This window comes from Erithacus rubecula (assembly GCF_903797595.1).
Source record: "Erithacus rubecula genome assembly, chromosome: 2".
Lineage (NCBI taxonomy): Eukaryota > Metazoa > Chordata > Aves > Passeriformes > Muscicapidae > Erithacus > Erithacus rubecula.
The window spans coordinates 15935207-15946266 of record NC_136685.1 but is presented as its reverse complement, the minus strand read 5'-3'; the positions used below and the strand labels follow the sequence as shown (position 1 = coordinate 15946266).

At 41.9% G+C, this 11060-nt stretch overlaps 1 protein-coding gene across 3 annotated transcripts in view; it reads left to right on the top strand.

Moving 5' to 3' along the window:
• Nucleotides 1-289: 289 nt before the first annotated feature.
• RNF144A (ring finger protein 144A) overlaps nucleotides 290-11060 on the top strand; it is a 61434-nt gene continuing 50663 nt past the window's right edge. For 2 of the 3 annotated variants that reach the window (XM_079332276.1, XM_079332274.1), the window contains exon 1: nucleotides 290-419. The gene's annotated coding sequence lies outside the window, so the exon portion shown is untranslated. Of the gene's footprint in view, nucleotides 420-718; nucleotides 917-11060 lie in introns of those variants that run through there. The other variant, XM_079332275.1, reaches the window with a different exon arrangement.

Here is an 11060-nt window from a genome sequence, read left to right as displayed (position 1 = left end):
GGCTCGGCTCGGCTCGGCTCGGCTCGGCTCGGCTCGGCTCGGCTCGGCTCGGCTCGGCTCGGCTCGGCGGCGCTGCCAAGCGGGAAATCCCGGGATCCCCGCGGCCGGGAGCCGCCTCCCGCCGCCGCCGCCAGGGGGCGCCGCTGTGCCTGGCGCGGCGCGGCCGCTTCAAAGTGGGCGGCGGCGGGAGCGCGGCCGTTAATGGCGCCCGCCCGCCGCGCCCGCCCCCGCCCGCCCTCACCCCACCCTCCTCCTCCCCCGCCGGAGAAAAGACCGGGAGCGGCGCCCGCCGCGCACACTCCGGCTCCGCGGGGGGTGGAGACCATGGCTGGGGCGGCGGCGTCCTGCCGCGGCTCCGCGGGATAGCGCGGACACGCCGCGCACCGCCCCGCGCCGGCAGGGCTGCAGCAGAGCGCACGGTAAGGCGGCGGGAGCGGGGGCGCTTCCCGGGGCGGGGGGGGGGCAGCGGGAGGCGGCGCTGGAGCGTGCGGGGCACCCACGACCCCTTTACGTGCAGGCTGCGCCCTTCGGGCGGTCCCTGCGGCGCGGTGTCCCTGCCGCTGCTGCCCCCGGGAGCCCGCGGCTCGGCGCTGTGCGGGGAGCGGCGCCCGGCTGCGGGGAGCGCTGCCGCCGGCGGAGCGCCGCGGCGGGGGCTGCCGATAGCGGCACCTGAGCCCCGCGTGTGGGAGTCTTGGGCTTCCATAAACCAGCGAGAGCGTCTCGAAGGCGCCCCGTGCCCGGGAGTGGAGTAGCCGTTCATCGGGGAGGGCAGATAACGAGTGCCGGGGTCTGTGGAGTGCCGCCCGCAGCCGGTGCGCTCGGTGCGAGCGGAGCGTGCAGCCTGCGGAGAAACCGCATCGTTTGGGTTGCGGCGGTGGAAGGAGTAGGAGCAAGGCTCGCGTTTTCCTTCCCTGAGGTGATGTTGCCGTTGACTTTTTTTGAGCTGTTGCAAGAAGCCATAGGTACGATAATGAGGTCGTGCCCCCCAGCCGCTGCACCGAGGGTGTCCTGTTCCTAAACAGATCAGGCCCTGCATCGTGTGTTTATTGCTTCTATAGACCTGGAACGGGGAGTGTCAGCGGGGCCGGCTGGTGGAAGAAGATACCAGCTGCTTGAATTTTTGCTGTATTCTTGGAAATACTGTCACTTCTGCCCTGGAACATAATATTCCTGTTCTACAACAACCATAAACGATGATTTATAAATAGATCTATTTGTTTATATTGCTCGCCGTGTAGCCAAACAACTGTTTACATTGGGAAATGGATTGCTTCATTTCACATTAGCTTATCAGTGCTGGCCCAGGAGTGGCCAAGCTGAAGTTACATGTTCTTGGGCAGAGTGCTACTGGAGAGATTACATCAGTAGTGTGAACTTCTGGTGGCTGGCCTGTCAGCTTGTGTGTGCCTCTCTCACGGGCTTCAGAGGCAGTAAAGGGGTGATTGGGGAGGTAAAAGAGTGTCGGGGTTCTAGTACGATGAAGGGAGATTTGCGCCTTTAGTGAAAATGCTTAGTTTATACTTCAATGGGACTTTGCAGTATGGTAAAACTTTTTTTTTTTTTTTCCCTGGCAGTGAGGTATCAGGGTGTCCTGAGATGAAGTTTATTAAGTACTCAAGAGAAGCAAGATCAAGTGAGAAGAGTGGTGGTAGGAGGGAAAAAATAGTTCCTTTTACATAGGAGTGTCTTGAAAAAGACAGGATTTCCCCACCACTATCCTTGCCCCCCGGGATGAAATTTTCTTTCTTCACCCCTCCTCCCCTTTCCCTGGCCACCGTGTCTCATTATCATTATCCTCTTGTGCAATCCATGTATTATGAGGGGGAGAAACCATCTGTGATTAAAATAATACTGCAATGATGGGTATTGCAATTTGATACAACTACTTTGAATAAGCTTTATGTAAAACAGGGGATTGATTTTCCCTCATAACTAAATCACCATGATTCATATCCTAGGAGCTGCTAGATGAAATAATGTGTTTGTTGTCTGCAGTTATTGTAGATTTTTGCCCTTGAAGCACAATATTAAAAGTTACACTTTTGCACTAGTAAAAGTATGCCTACAGACTGGTGTTTTGTGGTTTTTTTCCCCCCTAATTCAGTATTTTAAGGCAATGATTTGTAGGGGTAAAAAGACTATGTAGTTGCTTAACTTCTTTGGTTTTAAGTGTGACTTTTTTGTTTTGTTTTTTTCCCAGTACTACATTCCAAAAGATCTGACAAAGTATTTGTCAGATTTCGTGTGGGGTTTTTTTATAACTTCTGACAACTTTTTTTTCAGTTAAGCCAGAGGACAAAGCTGCTGTCTTAAACATGAGTTTTGGCTGCAGTGTCATACAGTGGGTATGAATGGCTTCAGTGTATCTGCTGTATTTACAAGAATGCTCTCATAGGCTGGCAGAAAATTCTTATTTGCCCTCCCAGTGCTGATTCAGGGAAAAATAATGGCTGTGATCATCCTGCAGCTTGGTCAGTGAGCACAGTCCTTTTCTCTCCTAGAGACCTGATGCAGTGGGGAATTGGAACCTGATGTACTTAGCACCATGTTTCCTGTGGATTAGTATCAATAGTTATGCAGTTGAGTTAGTGATCTGTAGTTTGATTAGAAGATTTTCTTTTCATTGTGTTCCTTTTTACATCTTGAGTTACTAAAAGGAAATGGAAAACAATTAGAAACTAACTCACCACTCCTTTTGAATGGTGTAATGATTCCACTGTCTCTAACTTAGGCTGTGGTCAGATGTTCTTTTTATAAGGCAAGATCCTTTTCTATATTGCTTTGCAGAAACAAAGCATAAAATTAATCTTTCCCTGATGTCTTGAAAGAGATCAGACAAAAAGATCATAATGTTAATGTCTATTTTTCACTTCTGATGGCTGGGAGGAGCCGTTAAAAATATAGTTGTTTTTCTGGCTGCTTGCTGCAAAGTGGTAGGAATGTTTTTTGTATTTCCCGATCAACTGGGATCAGAAATGCTTACAGTTTTTCTGCATATGCAGTCAGCAAATTCTGGAGCTGGCAGTGATAGTATAAAATGGATTTTCAAATAGCTTGTTTGTTTGCTAATGGTGCCACTTATAGTGGTAACACCATTAAGTGTCTTTTCTCAAAAAGGCTGAAGAAAATGAGGAACAGAGAAAGTGAATCAGTATGTCTGGTAACTTTTAATTTAGTGTGAAGACAGAATATGCTGTCAGATGGTTCTAGTCTTGGCATGACTATGTTACTTCCTTATTACAGGAGCATTTTCACCTTGTCATTTAAAGAATATCAAGTAAGTGGTAGCTTGTTGCATTGAACACTTTGTTTTTATCCTCCAGGTAATCAGTATGACAGTTTAATACAATTTTATCCTGTTTATATTGAATGGAAATTAATTGTGTTTGAAAAAAAATGCACTCAAGCATATTAAATACCAACTTTTTCTTCTTCATGATGTCCAGTGGATCATCTGAAATACTTCAGAATGTGAATGGGTCTTGCAAGTTGTCTGGAAAATAAAGTTCCAGCTTACCAGGTTCAGGTGTAATTTTTTTCATTGCATACAAATGTTCAGCTTTGTTTGCACTGATCATTGTTTTGCTTGTGAGCAGCCAGATTCCATAGCTCTGGAGTCTTTATTCTTGAATTTCACTTGGAAATTTTACTGACTGTTCTTTTTCTGGAGTATTTGGGTTATTTCCTGTAGCCATAAAACTCCAGTTTGAACTACAAGCTATGAGGGCTATCACCGTGGCTCCTGGAGACAGTTGCAGCTGGCCAGCCTTTGTCTCAACTCCACTGTCTAATAAATAGATGATAAGTGGGGTAAGAATTGTATACTGTTCTATGCGTTCAGTCCTTGCAGAGGACTCTTATATTTAGCCAGGAATGTGAAATATGAGGAAATTAAAATGAATTAGGAAAATATATTGAGGCAAAATTCATTATTCCTGGTACATGCTCAGCTTCTTCCTATGCTTATTTCTGTCATTGCTGTTCAGCAGTTGATTTGCTTCATATTTGATTGCTGATGAGGATCTATGTGTGGGTTTTATAATCTCATAGATATTAATTTCCTTCTACCTATAGTTTGTGTATCTATATAAAACATATACTATATACAACATTTTATGCAATGTGTGTGTATAAATATCTCTTTTTTACTTTTCATTTCTCTAAGCAGCATCCATTGGGGGCAGGTCTGACAGAAGCATCAGACAGAATTGTGGTTGCATTCTGTCCTAGACTATTTTCAGGCAGGGCTGCCTCTCTGCAGTGACCCCACAGGATGGCCTCTGGTGATAGGGTGTTCCTTGCCCAATTGCTCCCTCCCTGGGGTGACAAGAGGGGTCTTGGTGCCTTCCATAAAGCAGCTGTATTTTTCTGGACCTGATACTTCAGACAGTGTTTGTTCTCTTAGGAGGAAAATGAAGTCTGGATTTACTTCTTAGTACTTAAGGAAAGCAGTTTTCCCTCCATCTCTCTATTCCTGTATTAAGAAATGCATCCATCCAGACAGAATGAGAGCAATGCTCTGCGACTTGTGTGGTCAGGCTCGTGTCTCCAGTGCAGTCTTGTAACAGAAACTGCAAGTTCAAGACTAAGCTATGTGCAGTCAGGGTATGTATATTTTTAGCTTGGTTTTCTGAGAAAATTGAGATTGTATACAATTGTCTGTAAATGTTTGACTTTAATTCTTGCTCTTAATTTCTAAACCTTTTGAGCAATTCTAGTTGCATTTGTGAGAGGGTGGTAACTTAGCTGAAATAAGTCTACACCTTTTCTGGTGGTAGGTAGCCTTGGCAGATGGAAAGATACCTGCTTGAAGGACAGATTGAAGTCTGAACTCTTCCTGCAACTTTGACACACATTCCTAGGAAATTGGGTTTTACTAGCTCAGTTGCTTAATCAGCTTACACTGGGTTCTTTTTTTTTTTTTTTTTTTTTGACAGTTTCAAATTATACTGGTCTTTAATTTCTGAATATTTTTGCAACAATTTTGAATATGAAGTGTTGATCTCTAGCCCCAAGTAGCTTTATAATATGGCAAAAAATGCATGATGAGAAAGGGAAGATTCATTGGTTGTTAAAAAGGTTTTATTATTGTTCTTCATGCATGTTCTGCTTATGTGAATTCGTGTTTGTTAAACTAATTATTTTAATTCTTGTCTTGTAGTAATTTTACGTTGTAATAGCAACTCTTTAAACACACAGAAACTTTATTTGTAGTTGTATTGTGTAAAGATGGTTCCCCAAATGGAACAAGACTTAATAGGATGCAAACTGAAACAGTTCAGTCTTATTTCTGTATTTCTCCTCAGTATTTGTTTTCTGTAAACAAACTCTGTGTGAACCTTTCAGTTAGCTGATCACTTTTGCACACCTCTATCTGTTGAATACATCTTGTGGTCTTTGTTTGTCTTGTCATGCTGACTTGATTAATGTTGTACCATCATCTTCCTTCATGAATAATGTATTTCCTGTCATGCAGTTGGAGCCTAGAGGAGAAAACACCTACACCTACTTTCTTAGATTAATTATGCATTACTTTTACCTTTGAAGTGTACTGTCTGGTCTTATTTTTGTGGAAAAAGTGCTGACCAAAATATACATATTGAGAGTGTTTAAAGTATGTTAGATTTGTGGAAAGGCAGACCATATTTAAATTTTAAAGAAACCTATCAAACCAAGCCCCAACTTTTATTAGAGTTTTCTGGTGTTTTTCTTTGTACTGCTGATATTTATTGGCATCCTATATTTTGAAAGGTTTGCTGGTGATTTCTCTCTGCTTTAAATCACCAGGTTTTGCTGGTGTTAATTACTGTTTCTTAGTATTGTGTGTGTGTGTCTAGCTTTCTAGCAAAGATGTGGCAATATTCATTAGGTCTCACTGTTGCTGGAAAGCTGTGAGAGTAGGATAACCACAGTCAGAGCTGTAGGATGCATGTGCCAGCTCAAATGGGCTCTTGATGGTTATTCCATGTTGTTGTTTTGTCTCATTGATCCTCAGGCCCACACTTGGAGCCTGCTGGGCTCTAGTTTGCTGAGGTTGTAAGCTTTGTGCCTCAGGTAGAACAGAGCAGTTGTCTCTTCCTGTTAATCACTGAGAAGTGAAACTGATGCAGGTTATGCACAACATGGTGGTGAAACTCATAGTTGCTACAGGAGCTGAAGCCAGCCTCTTCCTAAGGGTGCAGTATGTATTATCTGTAGTTCTGATATAAGCACTTAAAAAACCTTCGAAGTTTATGGATGCTCATCCACTCATACTCACCTGCAGGGTGTAAGTTTATCTCAAGGCTACAAGCTTGTTTTTTTCTCTTTACACATGTGATGTGACAGTCCCTGGCCCTGGGGAAGTTGTGCTGGAAGAATTGGTGCTGTGTGATGCTTGCTCCAGGCAGTGCTGCTGACCCTGGCTCCTCTCCATGCTGTTGTTGGCTCTGCTCCGTGTGTTTGGTTGTGCCCTGTGCTCTGGATCCTTGTGGCTCTGGGGGAGCCTTTCTCTGCAGTGTGAGTTCATCCTTCTCTCCACTAGTGTAGCTTTTCACCTCTGCTGCTTGTGGAAGCAAACAGCTTGGCTCCATCAAACTGCTGCTGTCACTGGGCATCAGCTGTGGTGATGTTCAGAATGTGTAACCTCATGTCACTTTCTTGCATGATGTGATGTCCCACTGGGGCAGCATTGACCATTTACTTGGCATGGATTTAGGTCTGGAAATTCTTAAAGGTTTTACCACAGTTTTTTTTTTTTGTTTGTTGGTTTTTTGTGGGGTTTTTTTTTTTTTTGATGAGGGTGAAACATAATAGCTCTGAGTGGTTTTACTGGCTTAACCCTTTAGCATCTGTAGAATCACTAGGAGTGTGATAAGGCACTTCTGTCTTCTGTTCTCTTCTCATTTGTTCTACCTTGTAATTGGCTTGAAAATAAAATCTCACTTCAGAGGGAGCAACAGGGTAGTTCTAACTTTAGTTCATGTTACATATTTAGTTAAAATTCAAGGTATGACAAATTCATAGGCAACTCATGAATCTGAAGAATGTGATAGTCTTTTAGCAAACTGTCAGTTAGTGCTAAATATTTGCATCAGTCACTTCACATTTCCATTAGCTCCTTAGAAAGCTGAAATTCACAGATTTGAATGAAATATCACATATTACTGTGTTGCCTGCTTTTCAATTTAGACTACTGCTGTGAAGCTTTCTTATAGTTACAGATAAATGTGTTTTCAGAGTCTTCTCTCTTTTGTGAAGTTTACTGTTTTACTCTGAAAAGTCTACATGGGTTTTTTGGGGTTTCTTTGGTTTGATTTTGCTTCCTGTGCTCCAGGATTCTACTGTATTGGTCTTCAGGCATGTCCTTGTAACTTTTATTAATAGGAATAGTTGCTTTTGGATGGGGTGATTCACCACAGCTGCCAATATAAGGAAGGGTCAAACCATTGTGCCCCTTCATGGTGCTAATAATAGTGATGTACCATTTTACTGGCTAGCAGCACTGCTGCTAGTGGCAGCTTCAGGAGGGATTGCTGCAAGGGCAATGAGGATCTCTGCTTTCTCCCTTTTGCCTTAAATATCTTTTCTCATGCAGCTTCATTTCTTAACCCATGAGACTGAACCCATCCTTTTCATTGAAATAACTGTATTTTCACTCTGCTATCAACCAATTCTGATCTTGAACTGTGGAAGGGCAAAGATGGTGCTATTTTTGGAGGGGAAAAAACCATAAAAAACCCCTGTGAAACAAAACAGTTTTTGTGCTGTGTTGGACAGGATGTTACTAAAACTGTAACCTGGAGTGTTCCAGGGTAAAACAATATGTGCACATAAGGATGTCCTATCAAAATCACCTCAACTAATGTGAAAATCCACTTGTTTTCTCAATACCAAGGGAGTTTCCATGTGATTGCCTTAATGTGGGACTTATCCAGCCCTACTGGTTATGAAGAATCCACAGTATGTGGAAATTTAAGCAAAGACAGGAAATCATTCTCTTAAAACAAAATATCTTTATCGTCAAATAAACTTAAAACAAGCAGGCTTAAATGAAAGACAGTATGTATCTGTGCTCTTCAAAGTTGCTGAAATTGCAGAGGGTTAGTATCTGAAAATCGGTGGTTACTCAATGACATTGTTCCCAGACATTCATCAGGCTTTGATTTTTTTTTTTTTTTTCCATTCAGTGAAAATATGTAGAACTCCACTACCTGAAAGTGGTAAATGCTGTAACAAGAAAAAAAAGAATAATTTTAAACACTCGTGCTCCTATTTTATACAGACACTTAATTTTTGAATATGTGCATCAGATAAAGCACATCATGTTTTAATGCATTTACTGAATGCTCAAAAGGGCTTTGTAACAGACCCTTCTGTGATTGCATCATTATATTTTTAGGGAGTCTAAGTTCCAAATTGACTTTTTCCTTAATTGTGGCTCCTGACATTTAAAACTATTACATACCTACAGTGATGGAAAGTCTGCAGGGATTGGAAAAGATTCCCTCATTTAGCAAAGAACTTCTTTTCCCTAAATACATTGTTTTCGTATTTCTTTAAAACAAGTTACTTTTCATAATAATGATACAAAAAACCTCCTCCAGTTTTTTCTCCTACATATTCTTCTTCCTACTCAGCAGCCATTCAGTACATGGAAATAAGGAAATGAGGATATTTTGAAATAGGGATACTTTGCATAAATTATTTCCAAAAATACTTGCTGGATTTGAATGTTGACATTCTTTGGATGTTAACAGTTAAGGAATACAATGAAACTGTCAAAGGAAAAAAGATATGAACCCCTCAGAAAACAATTATGTAAATACAGAGGTTTTCCTGTCGATTCAGTATACTTTTGTAGATGTCATCTGTTCTGGGGAAGTACCCCATATGCAAAGTATGCAGGTACAAAGAGTGGCTTTGGGGCAGTCCCAAAATGAACAAATGTTGGGTGTCTGATGGCACAGCTTAAACTGTGTGAACTTCTATTGTGTGAAGGCTTGATGTGCCCACCAGTGAATGAGCAAAGATCCTCTCAGGATTGTCTGGTGTTAGCCATGGAGGCAGCCAGGTTGAGTGGGCCTTTGGTTACTGTGGTGTTATAAATTGCAGCATTTCATGCCTTGTCATAAATGAGCACACAAGGGAGGGGCTGTGTCCTCTGTATATTTTCCATGACAATTCCTATTTGGATCTTTTCCCTCTTTTTGCATGCTGTCCTTGTGTTCTCTTGTGTGTGCTAGGAGGGGGTGTTGGTTAGTTGGCTTAGTTTTGAGTCGCCATGGGAAATTTCAGGCAGAAAACTGAAGATAATTTGCCTGTGTAATTCCCTTTTCATCCAAGAACCACAGTCCTCTCTTAACTGATAGAGTGCCTTTGGGAAAAGTCTGATATGGCACGAGATACAGAAGAGTAGTGACGGTCACCTTGAGACAGCTCTCATCACACGGGCATAGGGAGACTATCCCAGAAGTTCCAGGGTTACAGAGAGCATATGCTTTGGGATAATGCCATTATATCAATTTCTTCTTGCCTCCTGTTTTGCCTCTATTTTGGCTGTGCAGCTCACTGCCATTTGCAGTGATGGAGCCATTGCCAAGTCAGTCCATCTGGCTTAGCCTATGCAGAATGCAGTTGTGCCTCAGTTCACATCTGTGCCTCTTTGTATGTTGTATGGCCACTTTGAAGCCTGAAAGGGTTGCCCAGTGTGTTTCTCTTCACCCAGTCCATCTCCTGTGGGGTCAAGTTTCCTGAGGAAAGGAATGTGAATCTAGGGTCTTCAAAATGAAAGAGTATTTCCTTTTTTCTTTCAGTCTAATACTTTGTGTTTCAGTGTATCTGAGAGGATGGGTGACTTCTTTGGTCCATTTGTGATTGACTGACAAAATGAGGTCAGGTTAAGTCTGTGTTGATTTCTAGGTCAGAGTGAACCTTAAATGCTTTTTTATTTTGATTTCTCTCTAGTACTTGTAAATGTACAATAACTTTAAAAATACTTGCAAATGAAGGAATTAAAAATGGGTGTATTTTCTCATACAGTTATGAGAAAGTTGAAAAATTTAAACTGTTTTTACACCACACTCAGATCCCAATTGTGGTCAAATTTTTTTCATATTTTTCCCTAAGAAATTAGACTAGACATTTGGAAAAAGCTTTTATTTTTTTTCCCCTACATTATTATATTGTTTTATGAAACAGTGTGATATGTCTACCTCTACCTTTCTATAGGAAAACATACAATATTTAGTCTGCTGCATTTGGGGATCTTCTAGAAGGCTTAGAAAAGCTCATCCAGTAAAATGAATACGAAATCGTGATTTCATTATTTTAACTGCAGGTTTTGATTGTTCTTTGATGGAGGGAAAAATAAATACAGGGATGACATTTTCTATTCCAGCTTTTTAGTAAGCAGGTGTGTATGTGGTGGGGAATTGACATCTCACAAAGACTTAATTCTGTGTGCTTTTCTATTATATATATTATAATAAACCTGATAGTTAAATCCAGCCATCTCTTCTTTAAAATCTAAAATGACAAAGCTTCTTTAGAAGTGCATCCAAGAGTTAGTAGAGTAGTAATAGCTGTCAGGTTCAAAGCAAAGCTAGCAATTAAATTTTCTGGCCTATCATACTAGAAATGTATTGTATTTCCCTGTTTTCAGCACACAGTATCTCCTATATTAGTATGAATGGATCTATTAGAATGTCTTTTATCACTGTGCTTTCAGCTTTTCTGTCTTCATGAAATCATGTAGCTGTTTTCCCTAAAAAAACCTTTAAAGGCCTTCTCACATCTCATCTGATGAAAAGCACCTCACTGTTGGAACCAGGCAGTCAAATAGCTGTTCAGCTATGGTAACCTGAATAGCACTTGGCAAGAGAAAATGGTGTGGGATATGTAAACCATAGGAAGGAGGGGAAGGACTGTGACAGGTGGGTCCCTTCCTACTCTGCTTCAGGGAATGCTTGGGAATCTCATCTCCTGGCTTGAGCAGCAGCATACTTAAGCTGGTACTGTGCAGCAAGGAGCTTTACCCAGTGTTCATGAGTGCTTCTCTCTACTCTCAGCTGTGCACTTAA